Source organism: Bufo gargarizans, chromosome 2, assembly GCF_014858855.1.
Source record: "Bufo gargarizans isolate SCDJY-AF-19 chromosome 2, ASM1485885v1, whole genome shotgun sequence".
NCBI lineage: Eukaryota > Metazoa > Chordata > Amphibia > Anura > Bufonidae > Bufo > Bufo gargarizans.
The window spans coordinates 190,045,410-190,053,875 of record NC_058081.1 but is presented as its reverse complement, the minus strand read 5'-3'; positions in this window follow the sequence as shown (position 1 = coordinate 190,053,875).

Sequence of the window (8,466 nt, the reverse complement as noted above, 5' to 3'; positions counted from 1 at the left end):
TATTCAAGATGGTGCGATTCTTGGTGGATCATCAAATCCAGATTTAATTTCCAACGCCTGTATTTATAATGGATGTTTATCGTACCAAGTTCCAGTTATCCTTCATCACATCATCAAGAAAGAAGGACGTTTTTATGTGGGGCTAAACCTTATATAACCTTTGTTGGCTGTTCATTGGATAGTCCTAGAGGCTCATTTACATATTTTATAAAAAATGTTCTATGTTTACATTGTTAACTATTTTGCTGCTGGGAGTAAAAAAGAAAGATAATGCATAATGTTCGTCTCCTGTCTTTCATAAAATCTATATTTTCCTTCGTTGAAACTAGGAAAATCTTCAATTGTCCATAAAAAATGTAAAACATTAAATAACAATTCTTGGAGGCTCGAAGCATTTAAAAATCAGTCCGTACCCAGGTTCTTTTCTTTTTGTTTAATCCACAGCCACGTAAAGATATCGCAGATGAAACTAGAAAGGCAGATAGAATCACAGAGGCTTGCACGAGGTGGAGTCCATCTCTGGGCACAATACTTTAAAATAGTAGCAAAATCTCAGAGGCTCATGTGCATTTGAGTCTATCCCTGGGCCCAATTCTTTTAAATTCCAGTTGCATAATAAAATAGCAGCACATAAAATAGTCCACATTATTCAAATGGCATATATAAAACAAGTGCTGTAATACCCTTAATCAACCTGAAAAGGGGGTTAAAGGGTTAAGGTGCAACTTATGAAAACAGGCACAACTGGGTTTTCACTCTGAGAAAAGCAGGCAGGAGGTCCTGTAAACAAGATGGCCTTGCTGCATGTGGTATTTCAGTGGCTTGCCGCCTCCACTGAGCCGTGGGTAACTGGCAGCAGCAACAGAGGGCCAAAACAACGAAGGACTCCTGTCCTGGAAGGGTTAAGACTTCTTTAGGATCCCTTGGTAAATAAAGCAAACATCAAGGGCCTAGCAGGCCAATTCACAGGGGCATGTCATATTCACTTTTGTTTTTGCATTTCAGTGGTGCTCCCTGGCTCCATTTGTATATTAGGCCTGTATTGAGATTCAACAGATGGATGTGCCCACAACACAGTATTGGGGGGAAACTGTAACATAAACGGACCCCTAATAGGTATAGGCCCCATAGGCCTAGGGGTTATCAAAGTCGCTGACCTCACCGGAGCAGGCATAACAATCGTGGGCTGCTGCACTGGCCTGGGTACCGCTGCTGCAAGCGGTCCGGTGGGTTCTTGGACGACTGGCTCTGTGCGCCGGTGCACAGCGTAAGAGGATCCCACCGCAGGTGCCGGTACTAAGGAGGGATGACTGGCAGGGACAGGTACTCTCACCTTAGACCCGGAGACGTCCGAGTCCTTACGTCCTCTTTCTTGTAGGTCAGGTGGAGTCCAGATCCTGGCGGAGGCAATCTGGCGCAGCTCCCGTAGCTTTAACTCTAGCCGCACAATCTGGTCGTCCAGGCTTTCAGAGTCGGGATCGCTGGTCTCCGCTGTCGCCGTCGGCACTTGGAAGGTGGGTGGTTCGTCCTGCGCAGCCGCTGCAGGCTCAGGTGAGGCGTCCGCTTTCCTCCCTCTGCGGATATTTTCCAGGGTAGCTCGGAATCTCTCGGCATCCTGAAGCTCACGGACAGTTTTCTCTCTGCGAGGCAACTCAGGTGAGGGCCATGGGCTAACCCTCTTTTCCACCACTGTTGGTTGCCAGAATACATTTGGGCCAATGAAAGAGCCCCGTTCCTGGAAGGCATGATGGGCCGGTCCTGGAGAGCACTCAGATTCACGCTCGCAGCCAGAGTAGTCCTCATCAAGGTCCCAGTCCTCCGATTTCTTTTTCGGACGAGACAAGGCAGTGGCGTAGGGGCCTCGCAGGCCCTCAGCAGGGGTAAATTCAACCTCCTCTCCCTCGCGGAGGTTATGTAAACGTTCTGGGAGGTAGCTCCGCTTGACGGACCTCCTATTGACATATAAGTCTCTTCCAGTCAGGTAGTCTTTTATGAAACCGAAGCCTCGGTCCTTGTCAAAGGCCACAACCAACCCCATTCTCCTTTCCAGGCGGGGTTGTGTGTCGGTGTGGCACTCATGAACGGTCTTTGCCAGTTCTTCATAGTATATCTTGGTTTTACTTGTCTTCTTTATGGCGGCCTCCCGGATCTCTGCCATTAGAGCTGACCACTTGAATGAGGGCTGGAAGAAGTCTCTCCAGGAGCCATAGTAGGTCTCCGGTTGCGTCCTCGGTGGCGGGCAGGCGGGTCTCTCCGGTCCCGGAGAGTAGGCCGGTGGAGCATCCTCTTGCTCTACACCAGTCACATTCACGGTTAATAAATCAGGCGCGGACATATCAGCAGGAAAGTCCTCACTCCTCAACATGCTCGATCCTTCTCTGGAGAGCGACAGGGTGGCGCCAACAAGTTCAGACAGATCCTCCCATTGCACTGGGAGGCCGCCCCCCAGGTACTCCAGTATGGGGGAGGCGGAGTCCATTACAGCAGACATGCAAATGTCCAGACAGGGCGGTGGCGCCAGCATACAGCCTTTCCGCACTTTTAGCAGAAGGCGCCAATTTTTACCGCCAATTTAAGATGAAGATGACGCAGCAAACAATTTCAATCAAGCTCAGCGGCCATCTTTGAGCAAAATAGCTGTCTATTCACTGACAGCAAGCGGTGACTTAAATAAGTAGAAAACAGTCCACACAATGCTATTTTCACACCGCAATTATTTACAGTTCACTTTGGCCCAGCAATTTTCAATAAAACAATTGGGGCATGTCACTTTAAGACAATTTTCAGCACACAGTTTTTAAATCCGCTATGGGCAGGAATATTCGGATCCTGTTCGTGACGCCAATTTATGCAACACGCCAGACCTGCAGGGTATGACGAAGTGAGGTCACGGTTATGGGCAATCGAGGGTACTCACTATATTTGGAGAACCCTGGGCAGGCGCATGGCAGTGAAGAAGAGGTAGAAACAGTTCCTCTGGGGCACGCTCTGTAGATAGGGACCAGGCCTGATGGTGGATGAGGTGCCCTGGATGTTACGGGTATTTTGTGTGCCTGGGGCAAGGTCCCTGTGGTATTCGTGACGCCAGTGCCTTTGAACGGTGGCATGCCGGTTGGTGGTTGGAATGATGGAGGTACACAAGTATATAGTGAACCAAACGTAACTTTACTGAACAATCCAACTTTGTACAGCAGGTAGTAGTACAATCTTTCAAACACAGTTCCACAAGGAGGCTTATTCACAAAATGGCAGGCAATATTCATGCAAGATACGCAGAGGGTAAACTTCACAAGCACTCAGCAGCAGGTTGTACCTTTCCTCAGAATCAATGTACAGTGTCCTTTCTAGAACTCCTGCTCTGGCTTTATCTCCCAAGGCCCGGATGCCTAAAAGGGTGGCTTAAATCCTTGGTTACTTTCTTCCTCAGGTATTAGATTCTTGCTACACTTTCTAATGTCCTCTGCCCATCAGGGTTACTTAGCTTACCCTGGATCGCCTTCTCTTGTAAGGTGGATAACTGTGGGTTTTCTCCCAGGAGGTTGGATCCTGCAACTGGGGTATCTTCAGAGCTAACTTAGGCTCTCTTGTTCTCAGGCAGGCTGGAGCTTCTCACTAGCCTCCTGGACATCACTAGCAGCCAGGGCTATCCAGCTGCATGTCAGGAGCAGGCTTTTTAACCTCTGTCTTCTCAGACTCCTGACTCTGCACTAACTCTCCCTGTCTGGGCCTGGACATTTATACTAGAGGCTCCCTATCTCCCTCTAGTGTCTGGGATGTCTAACTACACCCAACTAGGCCTGCTGTTGCATCATACAGGGGTACATTGCATATAACAACATATTAAAACATACATTAAATGCAGAATTAAATATGACATTTCTGTTCCTTGTGAGTAGGAGTAACGCGCACACCTTTTGACTCTTGTGTAGTGCCCACCCCTACCTAGTGGGACACTAAACATATCGCTAGGATATGCCCCCATTGTCTGATAGAACAGAGCGGGGAAATGAATGGAGAGCGCAGTGTGCATGCGCAGCCGCCCTCTATTCATTTCAATGGGGCCACTAAAAAAAGCCACTGGTTTAGAAATGAATGGGAGCAGGGGCCGCGCCAGTGCGTGGTGCACTCCCATTCACTTGTATGGGAGCAACACTTGGTGGTGGACGGACACAGGGAACGTTTTCTAATGCAAGTCACACTTGACATCTATAACAGCTAGTAGCTGGCGTAGACTTCAGGTTCTGGTGCACACAACGGCAGAGACACTCCAAAATTATTAAGAGGCGTGCCACATTTTATAAATATGGCACAAATTTCAGCAATGCTGACTCCTGCAAAATTGACTTCCCCTATGCTGCATGTTAAGGCTGCCTTCACATGTGGCAGATTTTGTTAGACTTTTCTGTAACTGAAAATCATATCCTTCAATCAGATGAATGGAACTGATTTCACTGAATTTTCTGCACAGAAATTTCGGCAATTTTTTTTTTTCCTTTTATGAAGGCATCCTAAGGCCTCGTTTATGTTTCTGCGCTTGTTTTTTGCCCTCCATGTGTAATCCGTATTCCGCTACCCAGATATCCCTTTATCTCTGACCACAGAAACCCCAAGCCGCTGAAGAAGGTCCCTATGGACAGAAACGTCCGGCTCATATATGGATAGTGGTTACGCAGCATTTAATTTCCTATAAACTGGATCATGAACCTCTTATTGTGAAAATCACTAATTCAAATTAACTTGTAATTGCAAATAATATCCCGTGTGCCGCATATTTATACTATAATCCGCAAAAAATATTACCAGACCGCATATAAAGTAAAAGTATACTTTATTAATATATCAGATTAAAATAAATTCATACAAAGACCCCCAGACGAAGGTTTGCCGAAACACACGTCGGGGCTGGCGTGTGTGGCATTTTTGCACTTGCACTTTATATGTCTTTTATGTGGATAACTCAACACAGTCAATACCTTTTGTGTCTTTCTCCTGTGGATGCCGCCTTTCCTGCACCTGTTCTCATAGGCGTGCAGAGTGCGTGCGCGGTGTGTGTGTGTGTGTGATATATATAGATATATATATAGATATATATATATATATACACATATACAGTATATACAGTACAGACCAAACGTTTGGACACCTTCTCATTCAAAGAGTTTTCTTTATTTTCATGACTATGAAAATTGTAGATTCACACTGAAGGCATCAAAACTATGAATTAACACATGTGGAATTATATACATAACAAAAAAGTATGAAACAACTGAAAATATGTCATATTCTAGGTTCTTCAAAGTAGCCACCTTTTGCTTTGATTACTGCTTTGCACACTCTTGGCATTCTCTTGATGAGCTTCAAGAGGTAGTCACCTGAAATGGTTTTCACTTCACAGGTGTGCCCTGTTAGGTTTAATAAGTGGGATTTCTTGCCTTATAAATGGGGCTGGGACCATCAGTTGCGCTGTGGAGAAGTCAGGTGGATACACAGCTGATAGTCCTACTGAATAGACTGTTAGAATTTGTATTATGGCAAGAAAAAAGCAGCTAAGTAAAGAAAAACGAGGGGCCATCATTACTTTAAGAAATGAAGGTCAGTCAGTCCGAAAAATTGAGAAAACTTTGAAAGTGTCCCCAAGTGCAGTCACAAAAACCATCAAGCGCTACAAAGAAACTGACTCACATGCGGACCGCCCCAAGAAAAGGAAGACCAAGAGTCACCTCTGCTGCGGAGGATAAGTTCATCCGAGTCACCAGCCTCAGAAATCGCAGGTTAACAGCAGCTCAGATTAGAGACCAGGTCAATGCCACACAGAGTTCTAGCAGCAGACACATCTCTAGAACAACTGTTAAGAGGAGACTGTGTGAATCAGGCCTTCATGGTAGAATATCTGCTAGGAAACCACTGCTAAGGACAGGCAACAAGCAGAAGAGACTTGTTTGGACTAAAGAACACAAGGAATGGACATTAGACCAGTGGAAATCTGTGCTTTGGTCTGATGAGTCCAAATTTGAGATCTTTGGTTCCAACCACCGTGTCTTTGTGCGACGCAGAAAAGGTGAATGGATGGACTCTACATGCCTGGTTCCCACCGTGAAGCATGGAGGAGGAGGTGTGATGGTGTGGGGGTGCTTTGCTGGTGACACTGTTGGGGATTTTTTTCAAAATTGAAGGCATACTGAACCAGCATGGCTACCACAGCATCTTGCAGCGGCATGCTATTCCATCCGGTTTGCGTTTAGTTGGACCATCATTTATTTTTCAACAGGACAATGACCCCAAACACACCGCCAGGCTGTGTAAGGGCTATTTGACCATGAAGGAGAGTGATGGGGTGCTGTGCCAGACGACCTGGCCTCCACAGTCACCGGACCTGAACCCAATCGAGATGGTTTGGGGTGAGCTGGACTGCAGAGTGAAGGCAAAAGGGCCAACAAGTGCTAAGCATCTCTGGGAACTCCTTCAAGACTGTTGGAAGACCATTTCAGGTGACTACCTCTTGAAGCTCATCAAGAGAATGCCAAGAGTGTGCAAAGCAGTAATCAAAGCAAAAGGTGGCTACTTTGAAGAACCTAGAATATGACATATTTTCAGTTGTTTCACACTTTTTTGTTATGTATATAATTCCACATGTGTTAATTCATAGTTTTGATGCCTTCAGTGTGAATCTACAATTTTCATAGTCATGAAAATAAAGAAAACTCTTTGAATGAGAAGGTGTGTCCAAACTTTTGTTCTGTACTGTATATATATCTCCTTTATGCCATTAGCCCCCATTATGAGCCCTTATGCCTCATAAGTCCCCATGATGCCCCTCATTAGCCCCCATTATGTCTCTCATTAACCCCCATTATGCCTCTAATTAGCCCCCCATTTTTCCTCATTAGCCCCAATCATGCCTCATTAGCCCTCATATGCCTCCAGCATTTTTTATAAAATAAAAACACTTCCGCTCTGCTCCTGGACGACGACGCCCGCGATCCTCTTCCTCCTGCTGTCGGCTGTGCTCTGAACTGGCGCGCACAACGTGACATCACAAAGCGCCTCACACTGTGCGCAGCCCTGCACAGCCGACAGCTGAGGACCAGGAAGCGGTAAGTACATAGCGTTCACCGCTTCCTGGTCCTCCGGTACTAATGAGCGCTTCCAAAATGGAAAGCGCTTCATTAGTATTCGCCGGGCAGCAGGCTTGATTAGGGTGTGCCCAGGCACACCCAGCACACCCCATGCGCACGCCTATGCCTGTTTTGTATGTATTTATTTTAATCTGATATATTAATAAAGTATACTTTTACCTTATATGCGGTCTGGTAATATTTTTAGGGGAATATAATTGGTAGCTACCATAGGCATATTTACTCCTTTTTTTGTACTATATGATGATTGGATACATGAGCATTGTGTTGTATATTTATACTATAATCCGTATTCCACAGACACTGCTCAGCTGAAAATTATTTTCCGGAGCATCTCCTACTACCACTCCCAAGATGCACCCTTGCTTGGCTGTTCTCAGAACTCCATAGAAATGAATGGAGCATGCTGGGAGTCGTAGTTTCACCACAGCTGGAGTGCTGGAGGTTAGCCATCACTGTGCCCTACACCATCTGTGTTTTGTCAGTGGTTTTTCATGGGCCCATAGACGTCAATGAGTGTGTTTGCTCCGCATCACAGACTAAAGTAATGTATGTCTCTGTGGAAATTGATTTTCGGTCGTGGAATTTTCTGCCACAAAATCTACCATGTGTGAAGGCACCTTTAGGGCCTTAATGGAGCTTGCAGAAATCCATGTGCTTGCTGCCCCATTTAAATGAATGCACACAGATTGCATCCACAGTTTGCAGATTCGCAATTTGCAGACAGCAAAACGGATACGGTTGTTTGCAGGAGGCCTTACTACTAGCTACAATCAGTAAAAAACAGACCACCTTTGGCCTCATGCACACGGCTGTTGTTTTGGTCTGCCAAAGAGACGCAGTTTTTGCGGCTCAGATGCGGACCCATTCACTTCAATGGGGCCGCAAAAGATGCGGACAGCACTCTGTGTGCTATCCGCATCCGTTGCTCCGTTCCGTGGCCCCCCCAAAAAAATATAACCTCTCCTATTCTTGTCCATTTTGCGGACAAGAATAGGCAGTTATATCAATAGCTGTCCGTGCTATTCCTCAAATCGCGGAACGCACACGGACGTCATCCGTGTTTTGCGGACCGCAAAACACACAACGGTCGTGTGCATGTAGCCCCTCAGTGTGGTTCTGTTTTTTTTTCACTGACCCGTTGACTTGAATGGCCCAGTCCTGGATGAAAAACGGATGAAGATAGAAACTGCTGCGATTTTTCCTGAACAGACAGAAGGTTGGTGAAAACCAATGCTCATGTCCATTGAAATGAATGGGGGGGACAAAAAGTGGCAAGGCGTATTTAGTAAATGACCCTAATGGACTGTTTAGCCTACGTATATACCAC